The sequence below is a fragment of the Cannabis sativa genome, chromosome 9 (genome assembly GCF_029168945.1).
Source record: "Cannabis sativa cultivar Pink pepper isolate KNU-18-1 chromosome 9, ASM2916894v1, whole genome shotgun sequence".
Classification (NCBI taxonomy): Eukaryota; Viridiplantae; Streptophyta; class Magnoliopsida; order Rosales; family Cannabaceae; genus Cannabis; species Cannabis sativa.
This window is the reverse complement of record NC_083609.1, coordinates 28,108,836-28,127,976: the sequence shown is the minus strand read 5'-3', so window position 1 is coordinate 28,127,976 and position 19,141 is coordinate 28,108,836. Positions and strand designations below refer to the sequence as shown.

At 34.8% G+C, this 19,141-nt stretch overlaps 1 long non-coding RNA gene and 1 other non-coding gene across 2 annotated transcripts; one reads left to right on the top strand and one right to left on the bottom strand.

Moving 5' to 3' along the window:
* Positions 1-7,179: 7,179 nt before the first annotated feature.
* LOC133030758 (uncharacterized) lies at positions 7,180-8,961 on the bottom strand. Its single transcript, XR_009684296.1, has 2 exons — positions 8,279-8,961; positions 7,180-7,839 (listed from the first exon to the last, which is right to left on the bottom strand). It is a non-coding gene; the product is annotated as an uncharacterized LOC133030758 (long non-coding RNA).
* A 9,761-nt stretch (positions 8,962-18,722) lies between these two features.
* LOC115724249 (small nucleolar RNA R71) lies at positions 18,723-18,829 on the top strand. The gene has a single exon (XR_004013049.2). It is a non-coding gene; the product is annotated as a small nucleolar RNA R71 (small nucleolar RNA).
* The last annotated feature ends 312 nt before the right edge of the window (positions 18,830-19,141 follow it).

Sequence of the window (19,141 nt, the reverse complement as noted above, 5' to 3'; positions counted from 1 at the left end):
TTAAATGTTATTTCTGATCTATATTAATAAGTAAATCTGATTATATTGAAATGAGTTTTATTTAGGGCATAAAACCCAACAGAAAATTGGCGGCATTAGTCCCTAAGGTCGCTATTTTCGTAAGTCCGTTGGTACCTAATTTAACAGAGTTGTTAAATACTGACAAGAATGCCACGTGTTTAAATATTATTGGGCCAGCCATAATTTTAATTAAAAAAATTAAAATAATAAATAATTTATTCAAAAAAAAATTATTAAAAAATAATAATAATTAAAATAATAAATAATAATTTTTTTTTTCCTTTTTTCTTTTTTTTTTCTCAATTCTTCTCCAATTATTTTTCCTTTTTCCAGATGGTTTTTCTTTAATTTTTTTTCTTCAATCTTCTTTACACATTATACTACCATGACCATCATAGTACCACCACAACCACCAATTACAAATTCAATCATCAAAATTTGTTATAACCAATCAAGAAAATTTGGGTAAAAACTCAGATCTGAAATTGCACAATAAAATTCAAATAGCTCATCCAAGGTCAAGAACCATAGCTCAAACCACTAGAATGAAACTAAATTTGTACCAATTTTTTTAAGAAAAAAAAAACAATTCTCAAATCTGGTAAAGGGACATACCATTGAATTCAAAAGCCCAAATCTGTTCTTTGGGGTTCTGCAACTTATATACAACAAGATCTAATAATTTTTTCAAAACAAAACCCAGAAAAAAAAAAAAAAGCTGACATTAAAAGATTTGGTACCCACTACCCAGCCTCAATTTCGTCATCCCTCTTCTTGCGGTGGGCGTCGATGATGGCGTAGGAGTGAGATTCAGAGAGTGGTCGTCACTGTCATCATCCATGGCAGTCTCTGTCGGCGAGATCTGACCAGAAAAGGTGGACTACCGCCACTCGCCGTCGACAAGATCTGAACAGATCTACCGCTTCTCTCTGCCCGTGATGTTTGGCCCTTGTGTGTAGCTATCCCCGTTGTCGAAGCCTCACCCGCCATGGCTTCGACCTGGGCAATTTCGAAGTCCGGAGAGCCAACCTCCAGTATGGAGTTTAAATAAGTGGTGGTGGAAGGCAAGAAAGAAAGAAGATTTGAAATACAACTTGCAAGAAAAAATTGTTGGTTGATGAAGAAAGGTCTGTGGGTGCGTGCTTGATGAGGGAGACTAAGTCCAGATAAAATAAATGGAAAGAAAAAAGGAAATAAAAAAATATTATGTTATAAATATTAATAATTATGTGGATGTCCAAATCTTTTATTTATTACCATGAATTGTAATCAACATTCCTCTTTTCCTTAGTTTCCCTTTTTCTTAGTTTCTTAATATCTCACTCTTGTATTTGTATAAATAGGGGTTCACCCCATTAGAATAAACAACTCAAAAATTCTCATTCACTTTCTCTTTCTCTCTTCATCTTCTTCTTCTTTCTTCTCATCTACTATATTATTTTATATTATTTTATAACACGTTATCAGCACGAGTCTCTGCCTAAGACCCAATGTAAGTATTTTGTTAAAATTCTTGAATTGTTTCAAAGTCACGATACACTAAATATATATTTATATATATACTTATCTAACTGAAACAATTTCAAGAATCCTTTGGTTTTCTTTTTTCTTTTTATCTATATATATATCTATATATTATATATATATATGTATATGTTTTTATATATTTATTATTGATTCATATATATATACATATTATGTTCTTATCATTCATAATATTTACAATATATGTTTGCCTATGATATGATAAAGAAAATCTATATAAATTATACATATATCCTGAAGATTATGTATCCTCGATAAAATATTGCATATATCTTAAAGATTATGCATCATCGATAAAATATTGCATATATCCTGAAGATTATGCATCCTCGATAAAATATTGCATATATCCTGATGATTATGCGTCCTCAATAAAATCTTGCATATATCCTGAAAATTATGCAAACGTAATATTCATTATATAGTTGATGGATATATAATGAAAGAGATGAATACATATTTATATATATGTTCTTGTATCATTTGAGGACAATGAAAAGTAATCTAATATCGATATAGATTTTGACAAACATTTCCTGAAGTAAATGTTTTATATTTGTCAAAAAAAAATGATTGTATTTATGTGAATACAACTAAAGAATCATTAAAAATGATTATTATTGATGCAATTTTATAGTGGGTTTTGAATATCCAAAAAGAATGTTAAGAAAATTGCATTGAAACATCAAAGTATAAGAATAACAATGAGCATGACTAATGTTATTTAAATACACAAGGCATGTATTTATTGTTCATCATTCTCTGCAGAGAATGATACGAATTGAAGTCAATTACTTTTAAAGATTCCTCGTATTAGTCATGTTATTATACATTGTTATTACTTGCAATGTTGGAAATTATTGAATCTGACATATATTAAAGATTAAATTTTGCATACATCTTGAAGACTATGCAAAAATTGCATTCATATATTCTTTGAAATATCGTAAAAGAAATTGTTGAATAATTTCTTATATTTTTATGGATGAACAAGTAATAAATTTTTAAGAAATTTATAATAATGTTCTACTTGTTCAACGTCATTCCCCGAAGTGAATGTAATGATTTTAAATAATCAATGACATTATTTACTACTCAAATATTTCCAAAAAAAAGTGGAAACAACCAAAAGATGAGATACCACACACAATCAAAGTGCATGAAATCTATATATCATGTGTGAAATTGAATAATAGTGGTCGCGTACTTGTAGTACGGACACACTTATAATCAAGATAAAAGTATACTTGATTATTTAATAGAATGTGAAGTGTACAAACTTATTGTACATTTAGAATATTTAAATATCATTACCTAAAGAGAATGAATAGGCATGAAATTCTATTTCAAAGAATATAGATTTCACATATATTGGTACATGATATGTAAATATATAGTTACCATATAATTCAGTTTGCATATTCCCAAAAGTGGATATATAATTTACTAATATTTGTTAGTGATCCAATATAATCAAAGTGATAAAGAATCACAAAATGATTAGTTGAAAAGCTTCCTGAAGAAGTCTTACATACAATTGCTACTTTGAGTAGTAAAATGTCTTTGTATGTACCTAGATGTGTAACTTTTATCTAGTTATGAAAGTGATAATAAATAACTTATTATATGTACTTGTTGTACATTTAAATATATAATATATCAAGTCATGATAATTAGACTGATGAATAGTCTATTAATAAATTAGACGACTTGTTAAAAAGATATCAGGAAAAATGAATGATATGTTATGGTTATATCTATTTGACCATTACAATAACATGATGAAGTTGTCATGTATCTTTTAAATTATACACATCATTGAATTGATGATAGTGATTCCTGAAGAGTGTATATGTTTTGGAGAATAATATAATTATATTATTCGTGTATATAAAAATGAAACTTGTAATGATTATGTTGTAATGAATTTACATTACCTTTTGAAAGTTTCATTGAAATACAAATTATAGTGAACCTGAAGTTCATGAATTGAATTATTTTGACATGATCAATCATATGCAATAAATTATCAAAGAATTTGACTAAATTTTGTTGAAGAACCAGAAGATTCTTCTCATTGTTATTTATAAGGCTCAAAAGAAGAATGTGCATATATTTACATATAGAAAATATTTAAATTATATTTTCTTAACAATCTTGAGCCATTGTTAGATTTTTATTGCATAGTTTCTTATCGATGTGATAAGATTATATAATCATGCATTTACAAAATGTGTAAATTTATGTATTTCTAATTATACACGTATGACTCATTCTTAGAAATGAATTAAGTTCATAAGGATTGAACTTGAAACTGAAGTTTATTGAACCTGAAGTTCAATGTCATATAGTATATATGAGTTTAAACAAATATTGATTCATTGTGATATACTGAAATCCCTACAGGTATATTAATATTATTAGATATCACAATTTTTAAAAATTCTCTCGATCAGGGGGAGAGAAGCAGTTGGGATCGATGATAATTTTTGAAAAATGATCCTTGCACAAAGTATATAAGAACAATATAGTTCAAAATGATATATACCAACTGCAAATCAATATTATTCAAAGTTGAGATAGAATGAGTTGAAAACGCCTGAAGCGTAAATGAACAATGTAGAAATTATTAATAAATGTTCATTTGATTTGCCCTGAAGTTGTTAAATCTAGAGGTACTCATGGAGATACCTTATTGTTATAAAGTATTAAAATGATAACCGTGATGAAAACGGTACTCGAAAAGACTCCCAAGAGAAGTTAGACATAACACATTTGATCATAATTGAATCCCTGAAGTGATTCTATATAGGTACCTACAAATGATAAACATATTTGAAAAATATGTAATTTAAAGAGATCTCTATAAGTTATGTCAATATGGGAGGAAATTATCATTTATTGAAATTTTTGTCGACAATAAATATTGAATGTTTGCATATGCAATAAACTAACATGAGATAGCAAGGATCATGGTATTAGATTTGTCGAGAATCATCGACATACATTTTGATTTTTGGCCAAAATATTATGACGCAATCCAGGCAAATTTACTCACATAAAGTGAAGTAAGACCTGTAGGGTGTGCAAATAAATATTTCTAATGAGAAATTTGCATATATGTATTTGTACATAATGAATTGTTGTACAAAGTTTGCATAGACATGAGATTGATTGAAGTAAGGCTTAAATATTGAGAAAATATAATCATGATTTGATTATAGCCTGGAATATATTTTATAAGGATTTATAAGCGTCACATAAATGTTGCAACAAAAGGTTATTTATTTGGAGCTCCTAATATAGTGAGAATTTGAAATAAGCCTTATCTAAAAATTCTAGAAGAATTTAATACATGTCTTAAGTGATATAAATTCAAAGTCGCGCGCACTATATGACAAAGATCTTTGTATGAAATAAAGACATGTAAGTAAATTATTATTTGAAAAATACCTATGATTGTCTATGCAATATAAATACGTAAATTATACGTTGTGATAGACTCTTGAAGAGTTTTTGATTAATTGAAGAACAAACTTTTATTTCTTTTGTATTTCGAGAAATATTAATGTATAAAGTTTGTTCATTAGTATTGAAGTCCTGAAGTACTTCATATGTATCAAGAATTATAGATATATGATCATTTGATATGGAAATTAAGATCATAAAACAAGATGGAATAAATATATGGTCTTGGAGTACCATCATTGTCACAAATGAAAATTTGTAGTACCATTAATGTGTTATGTTCATATCTACTTGAAATTTTAAATTTTTGTATGAACAAAGTTGTGTACACACATGAATGATACAATTAGTTGGATAAAGACTAATGTTCCACGAACCCCTTATCTATAATTTAGAAGTCCATACATACTCTGGAAGAGTTATAGAAAATATATGATCAAAGATTATATATGGTGATATTTTAAAAGTGATAACAATAATCTTATGAGATATATTATCACCAAAAGAATTATGGATCATATGTGCATGAGGGGGAGACATATTCATGTTGCACTCTTTTTCCCTTAGTTCAGGTTTTGTCCCAATGGGTTTTCCTGGCAAGGTTTTTAACGAGGCAACTTGCAAATAATTATGAATATGAAATATATATTGTACTCTTTTCCCTAGCTCAGATTTTGTCCCACTGGGTTTTTCTGGCAAGGTTTTTAACGAGGCAACTATAAATCATGTTAACATACTTGCATTTTATGAAGCAAGTAGAGAATGTGTGTGAGTGAGATCATTGACATAGCATATTCGGGAAACATATGGATTGCACTCAATAAAGAAGTATCAACCCAAGCAATTCTCTATGGATAATACTGCTTGCATCGTTCAACTAAAAGGAGGTACATTGAAGGAGATAGAGTTAGAACACATTTCACGAAATTCTTCTTTATACGCTTCAAGAAAATGCATATTTGGTCTTCAATATATTTAATCAAGTGTCAATCTTGTAAACTTATTCACAAAGTTATTACCAACATCAACATTTGAGAAGACGGTAAATAAGATCGAAATTCGTCGATTAGAAGATCTCCACAAATGCTTAAATGAGAGGGAGTTAGTTTACACTATACTCTTTTTCCTTTGACCAAGTTTTCAGCAAGATTTTTAATAAGGCAGCTATTATGGACATCCAAGGGGGAGTGTTATAAATATTAATAATTATGTGGATGTCCAAATCTTTTATTTATTACCATGAATTGTAATCAACATTCCTCTTTTCCTTAGTTTCCCTTTTTCTTAGTTTCTTAATATCTCACTCTTGTATTTGTATAAATAGGGGTTCACCCCATTAGAATAAACAACTCAAAAATTCTCATTCACTTTCTCTTTCTCTCTTCATCTTCTTCTTCTTTCTTCTCATCTACTATATTATTTTATATTATTTTATAACATATTAAAGTTTTTTATTTTTTATTTGTTAATAATTTATTCATTATTTAAATCATTTTAAATTATTTTTTAATTAAAATTATGAGTTGGTCCAATAATATTTAAACACGTGGCATTCTTATCCGTATTTAATAGATCTGTTAAATTGAGAACCAACGGACTTACAAAAATGGCGACCTTAGGGACTATTGTTGTGTTGAAATTAGATACGCAAGTGTACGCAGTCACAAACAAGTAATACAATGATAAGTAATGAGTATCGTCTCCACAAGGACTGTAAAAATAAAATTTCTATTGCAAAAGTTAATTACCAAGCAAAAATGCCTAAAAAGCAAAATTAAATGAGTAATGAATCAACTAAATAAACGAGAAAACAAGTAAATTAACTCAAAAGTGGATGCAAGATGAAAATAAAATTTAGTTGTAAGCTTTTGAAATGTGAAAGGCTTGAACTATTGAATCCCCCTATGTTTAGCAAAAACTGTGCGTTTTTGCTGCAGCAAAAAGTTAGCAAATCTTTAGCAAAAATCCCAGGTTAACAAAAACACCATCAAAATCCACAAAACTCTTCCAAATTTTATGCAATCAATCCTTGGACCTGTTCAAACATATTCCTATGCCAAGCAAGCTCAAGAATACCATTTCAAGCATAGTTCTCAATTGTTACACAAGGATATAACATATTCCTATGTTATTTCAAATCTAATCTAAAAAAGATTAAGAACTTGTGTCATTCAAGCTAAGTCCATTACATTTAACCTTTCCAGAATTAAATATAACTCAATAATCAAGCTATTGGTGGCCAAACAATATCAAGAAATTAGCAATACACACACTTGAATGAACATGAGAATTTTTACTAAATATTTGCATAAGAAAATTACTCAACTAAACATAGGGTTCTTCAACAATTCAAACCATTAAAAAGTTTAGCTCATAGCTAACTTAAGAACCACCATTACAAGATAAAATTTAGACATGGAGTTTGAATGTTAAGTTAAAGAAATTAAAAGAGAGAAGAAAGAAATAGCAAACAATAATAGAGGAGTTTTCCAAAGGGATGGATGTTGAATCTTGTTGTGCTTCTCCTCTTTCCTCCTTCTTCTTCTTCTTCTTTCAATCTTCTTTTTTTCTGTATAAAAATGGCAGCCCAAAAGCTCTATTTTCGTTCAGCCCCCTTTTTTCTCTAAATGGAGGCCCCTTTTTCTTTCCAATCTCCTTAGGTTTAGTACCTTTTTGCCTCAAATAAACCCTACACATGGCATGTTGATAGCCTCTCCATGTAATAGCTCCAGCCACCACTCTTATATTGCCACGTCATCTCCACAAATGCCACCTCTTTTAATGAAATGCCAACTCACCCTTTTTCTAAGAAAATAAAACACATCAGCCACTAATCTGTTTGCTGCAGCAAAAACTTCACAGAATTTCAGCAAAATTAAGAACATGACTAACTTGCTATTTTCTTTGCCAATTTATGCACAAGAGTTATTGATTTTAACTAACAACTTCAAAATACACACACAAACATAAAACACTGAAACTTTCACAAATTAAGAGACAAACATAACTTAAATGACACACAATTACATAAAAAAAAAATGCTTAAAGTGATATCAAATAACTCTTTACTCAAGAGTTATCAAATACCCCCAAACTTATGACATTGCTCGTCCTCGAGTGATGAGAACAAAACCACAACAACTAGAACAACAAACAGCTCACAGAATTTCAAAACAAACGTCACTGAACTGAACAAAGATATTCAACAAAAACAGGATGCAACTTGTCTTGTCAATGCACACACCTAGGGGAAATAGCTCTCAGGAATAATGTTCTGCAAAAGGCAACTGAATGAAGATCTTGCTCAAGCGTTAAACCAAATTCTTTAAGTTTAAATGCCGCTGCCCAAAGTAGGTGTCAAGTGCCCCTCTCTTTTTTTTTATTTTTTTAAACATAGCTTCTCCTAAACAATTTCGCTCAACTAACATTTAAACTAAACATTGGTCCTCAAGTTCAAATGATGACTCCATAGGTTACCTAACAACTTTCTCTCCACTAATGTAGACACACACCACTCCAAGGATCAATAAGACTTAGCCAAGCTTGTAATGATAGGCTAGGGTGAAGGTAGGATAAGGAAAATTAATTTCGGTTCGAACCACCCTAAACACATTGATCTTTATAGGACCTAGGCAATGCACAATAAATTTTTCCCTAAAGAAACCCCACAAACCAAATATAACTCTTGCCACTAGCTTTAATTATTTACTAATATATATATATATACATGCATATTTTTTTTTTTTGGCACCCCCAAACTTATTTTTGACTTTGATCTCTCTTTTTTTTTTTTTTCAAGAAAGGGGGGACAATTTCTAAGTACAAACTTTTTTTTTTTTGAATAATAAACTTATATAAACTAAATAGAAATGACATAAACTAGCTAGATAGCAAGAGAACAATAAAGGTGAGAACCACTCCCCCCCCCCCCCCAAACTTAAAGAACAACATTGTCCTCAATGTTTAGAAAAAGAGAAAAAGCAAATTGGCAAATACTCACCCAATTGACACTCACTCACTACGCTCCCCACAACTCCCAAATATGCAATAAAAATTAGTATCTTATAAAGACCAATGCGTCTTGGGGTGAGGTGAAAAAGAGAATGTATCTCTAGCTAGGCTATGTAGTGGCTAAGAAAAGAGAATGCTAATATCAAGCTCAAGGGGGAAAACTAGGGATAAAATAGTCATAAGGGTAGGCTTCAAGGTTCAAACGGTCCAAACACGGCCTATATCACTTCCTTGGGGTAGGGATGTCTAGGATTTCGCCTCAAGGAAAAACTGCTAAGTAATTCTAGAGACTTAAACTCTCACAAAGGTTTAATTCAAACTAATTAGTGACACAAACCATTTAGTCAAGCTATGAGCACAATCAAGAGAGGCAAACTTTCAACAACGAAGGGCAACCAACATGTTAACTTAAAACAGGCAGCTTAAAACTCAAAAAGAAAAACATTCAGTTTCAAGAACTAAGTGGAAACACGACATCGTCATCGAGCCCCCCTAGGCAACACTAACAAAGACAAGATACAACCCGAACATAAAATGACAAGACAAACAACAACAACTATAACAGAAAAAACAAGAACACAAATAGAAAAGACAAGTGAAAAATAAATACTGAAGCTGAAAGAAAAAAAAAAAAGTACTCCCTCTGTCTATCCCTCGGGGTCATCCTCTGAAGCGCTAGAGTCTTCCGGAGTTTCTGGATCAGCCCATCGAGCAATTCTTGTGGGAACACTGGGAAGTCAACTATTGGCCTTGGCGCCATTCGCTTTAGAGATTTTGCTAATGCAGTGTCACGCGCCTGAACATAGCGAAAGTAGGTAAGTTGCTTCTCCTCAAGGTGTGCTAGGCGATTCATGATTTGTTCTTGCTGAGTGCGAGGAAGATTGGCGGAAGTCGTCTGACTGCTAGATGGCTGGTGACGTTTGGGAGGAGCAGTCGAGGGTGTGCAATGAGTGGCAACACGCTGAATCGAGACCAAATCAATGCTGATCCGCTCTCTTAGAAGTTCTTCATCGTCCCCAATAGCGGCATTTCCCGCTAGGCAAATCTGAGTGATGAGAGCTGGGAAAAATAACTTGCCGCCTTTTTTCTGAAAACACTTCCAAATTTCCTCATAAATGATCTTGCCCACATTCATTTTCTTGCCTGCCAGGATGCAATACAATAAACAGAGGCGTGTCTGACTCACTGTGGTGTCATGTGTTGTGGGCATCAAAGAGCACTTAATAAAAGCAAGCCAAACACTCGCTTCAGGCCGTAGAGATGAGTGTAACAAGGTGCGGTGGCCGGAAGACGAGATAGACCATTCAGAACCCGGGTGAGCAACAGCACGAAGCACGGCGTCATATGGAATAGAGGCTGGGTTAATCCTCCAAAGAGCAAACTCATCCTCAAGCGGAGCTCTCAATCCATATAAGTCGTTAATCACATCAGGAGAAAAGGGGACACTCTGACCCCTCACTCTAACGACATCAGGATACTTTGGATCAAGTGCAGCATAAAATGCAGGGGCAACCGAGGCCACAGCAGGCTTAGGAATTGCACAAAATTTCTCCCACTTGTGCTCCGCAATCAAATTTGTAATATATGCAGGTAAAGCTTCCGGGGCAGGGAGAAAGCCGCGCTCGGCCAACTGGCTGCGGGTTCGTAATATCTCAAACCGCTCTTGATGACGGACGGGGTCGGCTTTGGCTTTAGGACGAGTAGTGGGGTTCTGTTTAGGTGGTGGAGATGTGGAAGTGGTGCGCTTAGGCTTGGGTTGGCCCTTGGAGGTTGAGGGAGCGGCTTTGGTGGTTGGAGCTTTGGGTTTAGGTGAGGAGGCCTTACGGGGACGAGTACGGGGTGGTGAGTGTGTGGTGGAGGAAGGCAAGGCAAGGGGGTTTGGGTGGGTTGGTTGTTGTGATGGAGGTTTGGGCAAGGTGTTGGCCGGAGCTTTACGCTTACGCGATTTGGATTTGGTGGTTGCCATGGCTCAATCTCACGACAACAAGCTCGAAAGTATCTGCTACACAATCTCAGGAAGATCAACAGAACATCAACAACCAATAAAAACACACTGAGTTTAGCAACAAATCAGCCCAATTGAATATCACCCACGAGAATCAAAATCATTGTTCACCACAGTTAATCCTAAAGCATTTAGATATTCCTTCTTCTAAACAGTGTATAGTCTCAAAATGCAATCTCCCAATACTAGGATTATCACAAATAAGCAGACATGGACAGCACTTTCAACATTATTTTCAACACTTTTTTTTTTTAGAATATCTACTCCAATATCATCACAACCCAATTCTTGAAAGAGAAATAAAGAAAGATCTCACCATGACTGAAAATCCACTGAATGAAATCTGAAAAATGGAGAGGAGCGGTTCGCCTGGAAAAATGGAGGTCGAATGTGGGCGGTTTCTGAGGTGGACAGAGGCGGCTGGGCGGGGGTCTGGTTTTTCTGAGTGCGGGCGAGGGGTTCGTCGGACTGGGGGGGGGGGGTCGGGCTGTTTCTAGGGTGGAGGTCGAAGAGGGTTCTGGTGGGAATGGGGGCGAATCGAGGAAGGAAGGCGGCGACTGGGGAGGTCGGGTTCAATAGAGTTGAGGTCGAAGAGGGTTCGGCTGGAGGTTTGGTCGACTGTAGGTCGTCGGTGGGGCTGTTCGAAGGTGAAGAAGAATGGAGGTCGAAGGTTGAAGGGGTCTGGGGGGAAGTCGGGTTAGGGTAAATTGTTTGAAAATTAAATTTTTTTTTATGTAATAATAGGAGATAAAAAAAAAAGAAAAATAATATTAATATATTAAAAAAAATATATGTTTTTTTTTAAAAAAAATAATAATAGTGATAATATATATAAGTAAAATAGGAGTAATATGTAATAGATGGACCTTTCATCTCGTAATGTGAGTGATATTACGCCTGCTGTAGCAAAATTTCCACAAAAGTTCAGCAAAAATCTTGCTGAGTGCTCTTTGAACATGTATTACTTTTGCTAAAATTTTGCTAGAAAAATGCTGCAGCAGGCGAAAGTTCTCCACATGAACGAAAATTCCTTTTGTGCTTCACAGAAATGCTGCAGCAAAATTCCATCAAAAATTTAGCAAAATCTCTAAACTTCCAAATCACCTCCAAGGCTCCAAATTGTGTTCTAAAACCACCTGAAGCATCAAACCAAGTGTAAAATCCACTCAAACACCTAAAAGAAAAATGAACAAAAAATAAAATAAAATAAAAATAAAGGAAAATAAAATATATACTTTTTTTTCTTCTTTTCATTTTTTTTCTTTTCTTTCATATTTTTCTATATATATATATATATTTTCATTTTTTTTTTCAAAAATATTTACAATACTTGTTCTTCTTCCAACATTGGGTTGCCTAAAAATAGAATTGACAATTCGAACACAAGGCAACCCAACCACCTTCCGCTTCATGCATCCTCCAAAGTGATTGAGGTTTTTGCTCGATCGACCTCACCACCAAGATAATGCTTTAGACGCTGCCCATTCACTTTAAATTCCTTTCCGGATTGCTCATTACAAACATCCACAGCTCCATGAGGATAAACTTTGGTTATGGTGAATGGGCCCGACCAACGAGACTTCAATTTGCCCGGAAATAACCTCAACCGCGAGTTAAAAAGCAAAACTCGCTGCCCTTTCTCAAACACTCGAGGTTGAATTCTTTTGTCATGCCACTTCTTGGTATTTTCTTTATAAAGTTTGGCATTCTCATACGAAAACAACCTCATTTCCTCAAGCTCATTCAATTGTAACTTTCGAGCTTCCCCCGCCGCTTGGAGATCCATATTCAACTTCTTCGTGGCCCAATAAGCTTTGTGTTCCAATTCAACGGGCAAATGACAAGCCTTACCATAAACTAAACGGTAAGGAGACATGCCCAAAGGAGTTTTGAAAGCGGTTCTATAGGCCCAAAGAGCATCATCCAACCGTTGAGACCAATCTTTACGAGTAGGATTCACCACTTTCTCCAAAATTCCTTTGATTTCTCGATTGGAAATCTCCGCTTGGCCATTCGTTTGAGGATGGTAAGCTGTAGCTATCTTGTGCTTGACACTATACTTAGCCAAAAGAGCCGCCAACACTTTGTTAACAAAATGAGTTCCCTCATCACTAATGAGAGCTCTTGGAGTCCCAAAACGAGTGAAGACATTCTTGTGTAGAAATTTCATCACCACCTTAGAGTCATTGGTGGGACTTGCAATTGCTTCCACCCATTTTGACACATAATCTACAGCCACCAAAATGAATAAATTTCCAAAGGATGGGGGAAAGGGTCCCATGAAATCGATGCCCCAAACATCAAACAACTCTACCTCGAGGATAACTTGCAAAGGCATCTCATTTCGGGCAGAAATATTACCAACCTGTTGGCATCTATCACACCGTCTAGTAAACTCATAAGCATCCTTGAACATGGAAGGCCAATAGTACCCCGATTGAAGTACTTTTGCAGCTGTTCTTTGGCCTCCAAAATGCCCCCCATAAGGTGATGAGTGACAATGCTCAAGAATATTTTGAACCTCTTCTTGCGGCACACAACGCCTTATCACACGATCAGCACACTGCTTATAAAGAAAAGGTTCATCCCAATAATAAGACCTCACATCATGGAAGAACTTCTTGAGCGGTTGCCCTTTTAAATCAGATGGAGTCCTCCCACTCACTAAGTAGTTGGCAAAATCAGCATACCAAGGAGTGGAGTCTTGGTTTACTAAGCTCACCATCAATAAAGCTTCATCGGGGAACATCTCTTTAATTGGCTGCTCAACTTTTTTTATCTCATCATCACCTTCTAGTCTAGAAAGGTGATCAGCCACTTGATTCTCAGCTCCTTTTTTATCCCGAATCTCCAAATCAAATTCTTGAAGAAGCAACACCCAACGAATCAGTCTCGGTTTGGCGTCCTTCTTGGCAATGAGATACTTGATTGCAGAATGATCCATGTACACCACCACTTTGGTTCCAACAAGGTAAGCTCGAAACTTGTCAAAGGCAAAAACCACAGCCAATAACTCCTTCTCTGTAGTAGTGTAGTTCAATTGGGCGTCAGCTAATGTTCTGCTTGCATAATAAATTGAGTGGAACACCTTCTCTCTTCTTTGACCAAGAACAGCACCAACTGCAAAATCACTAGCATCACACATTAGTTCAATAGGAAGTGACCAATCGGGGGCTACAATAATGGGAGCGGACACAAGAGCTTTTTTCAAAGTCACAAAAGCTTCATGACAGTCTTTGGTGAACTCAAAAGATCTATTCTGCTCAAGTAAAGAGCAAAGAGGCTTGGAGATTTTTGAGAAATCTTTAATAAACCTCCTATAAAAACCTGCATGCCCCAAAAAACTTCGAATTCCTTTGACAGTAGTAGGAGGTGGCAGCTTCTCAATAACTTCAACTTTCGCTCTATCCACTTCAATGCCAGTGTTAGAAACTTTATGACCCAAAACAATTCCTTCTTGAACCATGAAATGGCATTTCTCCTAATTGAGAACTAAGTTCGTGTCTTCACATCGTGCTAAAACCTTCTCCAAGTTAACTAAACAAGTGTCAAAAGACTCTCCAAATACCGAGAAGTCATCCATGAAGATCTCAAGAATGTTTTCCGCCATATCTGAAAAAATCGCCATCATACACCTTTGAAAAGTGGCGGGAGCATTGTATAACCCAAATGGCATTCTCCGAAAGGCAAAGGTACCATATGGACAAGTGAATGTTGTTTTCTCTTGGTCTTCCGGAGCTATGGCAATTTGATTATAGCCAGAATACCCATCAAGGAAACAATAGAATTCTTTTCCCGCCAAACGATCAAGCACTTGATCAATGAATGGCAGCGGGAAATGATCTTTCCGCGTGGCCTTGTTCAACTTCCGATAGTCCATACAAACACGCCATCCTGTCACCGTTCTTGTAGGGATCAACTCATTGTTTTCATTAGCTACCACCGTGACTCCGCCCTTTTTTGGAACACATTGAACTGGGCTTACCCAAGAACTGTCTGAAATGGGGTAAACGATGCCAAAGTCTAACCACTTGATTACCTCCTTTCTAACCACTTCCTTCATGATGGGGTTTAGCCGTCGCTGCTGCTCTACAGAATGGTTGCACAAATCTTCCAACAGAATCTTATGCATGCAAATCGAAGGACTTATACCCTTGATTAGGCATGGCAAAAAGATCCATTCATTCGGATCGGATCAGTGATCCGATCCGACGGATCATTACTGATCCGAAACATTCGGATAGTTATTGGATCTTGGATCAGATCCGACCCGCCCCGCTTAATTTTTTTACGGATCGGATCTGACCCGATCCGTTTTAAATATATATATTTTTTTAAAAAAAAAATTACTTTTTAATATATTTTTTTAAGGTGTAAGGCCAGTGGAATACCACCATTAGACATATATGATCTGCCCACAGACCACACTATATATTATTATTTTAATTAATTACTCTCTCAATTTAATTCTTATATAAATGCGTACACATATATATAAAAATAAAAATATATATGCATACTGGCCATTTTATATTTTAATTATTTGATTATAATAATTATTATTATTTGCGAAATTCCATACCTTCTTCGAAAATCTTAAATATAAGGTTATAATAAGAAAGTAAAGTAACAGATATTATACACAATAGATCGATTTATGTATAGGCACTGTTAAATATATTAATTTGTACAATAATTTACACTTTTATATTATATCACTTTTATATATGTATGCAACAATAATTTAAATTTAATATAAACATATTATTAATTAATAAGAATAATATTTAACTTTTGTTTATCAAATAAAAATACTAATTAATTAAATATTATAATAATAAGTAATAAATACTATTATTTGACTCTTAAATATTTAATTATTTAAGGGGCATTTGCTAATATTTTTATTTTTTTTAAATTTTTAATCATAAAAATAAAAGTAATTTTTTGTTTTTAAAAAATATGTGTTCTATAACCATTTTTGTTTTTTTTTAAATTCTAAAAATTGATAAGAAAAATATCACTACAAAAAATCTTATTTTTAATCACAACAAAATTTCTCACTAAAAGTAAAAATTGTAACTAATTATAAATCATCATTCTTATGTTGTGACTAAAATAGGTCCATCACTAAAAGTATAAGTTACAAAAATTACAATTTGTTGTGACTCAGTATAAAAAATCTTACTTTTATTATTAACATATTTATTTTTTTGTAGGAGCCGTACACAGTAAATCTTGAAGACTAGAAGAACAGCATATAAAAAGTTTATAGTTAATTTCATGTATTTTTTTAGAGGAGATTTATTTCATGTAATCATCATACTACATTATTATTAATGATTATATTAGTGGAATTTCTAAAATTTGGTAAATTAATTTTTCAATAGTAATATTATATTTTTATGTGATAAGAATTTGATATATTTTTTTTTTATTAATTTTGACAAATAAAATAAAAATATATAAGAAAAAAAATAATGCATTATTAGTTCTTCAACAAATAAATTTTGGAAAAAAAAATATAAATTTAGATATAAAATATATTTTTTTTTATTTAAAAAAAAAAAGTTGGGTCGGATCAGATCCGATCCGTATAAGGCGGGTCGGATCAGATCCGATCCGAATATCTGATCCAGCGGGGCGGGGCGGGGCAGATCCGTATATGATCTGGATCAGGTCGGATCAGAGTCGGATCAGATCCGACCCGCCCCATTGACATTCCTACCCTTGATGTCCGCCATGGTCCAACCAATGGCTCTTTTGTATTTCTTCAAGACATCAACTAACAAGCATTCTCTTTGGGCACCCAACATAGCAGAAATAATTACCGGCAAGGTCTCTCCATCTCCCAAATAAACATACTTCAAGTGACTAGGCAACGGCTTCAACTCCAACTCGGGTGGTTCTTGAATGGAAGGCTTAGGAGGCTTGAAATTGTTCTCTGACAACTCCAAAGATTCAAATGGCCTCCTAGACTTAGTGAAAGGCTGCTTTGACTCTACCCATGTAACTTTGGTTTCTTCATCTTCACTTAAAGCTTCAAGCTCTTCAAGAGAACTTATCATCTTTTCCTCTTTCGAAGCTTCCTTGTGAAATTTTTCAGCAACAATAGAATCAATCACACTTATGCGAGAGCATTCCTCAATCTCATCCGGAAACCTCATGGCATTGAACACATTAAAAGTCACTTGTTGATCATTCACCCGCATAGTAAGTTCCCCTTTTTGCACATCAATCAAGGTCCTCCCGGTAGCAAGGAATGACCTTCCCAAAATAATAGGAACTTCTCTATCCGCCTCATAATCAAGAATGATGAAATCGGCCGGAAAAATAAACTTATCAACTTGCACCAAGACATCTTCAATTTTTCCTTCCGGATGGGCCATGGAACGATCGACCAATTGCAAAGTGACGGTGGTTGGCCAATTCCCAACTTCTTGAAAATAGACATGGGCATTAAATTAATACTAGCTCCCAAGTCACATAAGGCTCTACCCACATCTCTTCCGCCAATGGTACATGGGATTGTAAAACTTCTGGGATCTTTCAACTTAGGAGGAATTTCGACCTTCAACATGGCGCTACACCCTTCCGTCAAAGCCACTGTTTCAAATTCACCTAGCCTTCTTTTCTTTGTCGAAATGTCCTTCAAAAACTTTACATAGTTGAGCATTTGCTCCAAAGCTTCCACTAATGGTATGCTGATGTGGAGCTGCTTTAGAACATCAAGAAATCTTTGGAATCGACCATCTTCTTGCTGCTTTTTAAATCTTTGAGGAAATGGTGGGGGTGGCTTGCTAAGTAACTTTTCTGCTGCATTTTGATGAGGAATTGCTGCAGCATTTTCTTCAGGTTGCTCCTTTGCCATATTAGAAGGTTCAACATTTTTCTCTACTCGACTTTGGATTGAAGTGGGCTCATTTTTATCCTTAGCTTCTTCCTCGTTTGACTCGTAACTTTACCACTCCTCAAGATTACCGCCTTGCAATGCTCTTTTCCATCTCTTCTTGGATTTTCAGTATCACTAGGCAAAGTACCTTGTGGCCTATTTCGAAGCTCATTAGCTAGTTGCCCAACTTGATTTTCTAGAGTTCTCATAGAGGTTGCTTGACTTTGGATCGCAGTGTCATTCTTCGCCATATAACTCTCAGTTCTTGTCATGAAAGTTGGATTTAGGAAGCATAGATGAATTACTAGTACCAACCCCTTGATTTCTGTATGCAAGGTTGGGTGTTGCTTGTATGTTTGGTTGTAGGCATTCTGACTTCCCATGTAAAACACAGATGCAGGATTGAATGGGCAATTGTCAAAGGTATGAGCCTCACTACAAAAAACACAAGAAACCTCCTCAAGTTGTCCCACATGTGAGGAAACATTCTGTTGACCCATTTGTTGACCCATGCTCATATTTTTGATCATATTTGACATAGAAGCAACTTGGGCAGATAAAGCAGTAATGGCATCAACTTCAAGAACACCGGCAACCTTCTTCCCCAAAGGTACTCTAGTAGTGGGCCACTGATAATTGTTGTTGGAAATTCTCTCAATAATATCATAGGCCTCATTATAGGACTTGGCAAGTAAAGCACCATTTGCCGAAGCATCAACCACCATTCGAGTATGAGCATTGAGACCGTTGTAAAATGTTTCCATTTGGATGCAATGAGGGATACCATGGTGAGGACATTTCCGCAACAACTCCTTGAACCTCTCCCATGCCTCATACAAAGACTCATCTTCAAATTGTTGAAAGGAAGTTATTTCCTTCCGGAGCTTGGCATTCTTAGTGGGAGGAAAATACTTCATCAAAAACCGCTCCGCTAATTCTTGCCAAGTTGTAACCGACGCAGAAGGCAAGGAGTTCAACCAAGCTCGGGCTTGATCTCTCAAAGAATAGGGGAACAACTTTAACCTCAAGGCATCCTCCGTAACTCCGGGCAATTTGAAAGAATCACTCACCTCCATAAATAGACGAAGGTGAAGGTGAGGATCTTCGGTGGGTATGCCACTAAACTGTCCCACAGTTTGAAGCATCTGGAACATAACTGGCTTCAACTCAAACTGTGGAGCTTGAATTTCTGGCCTCAC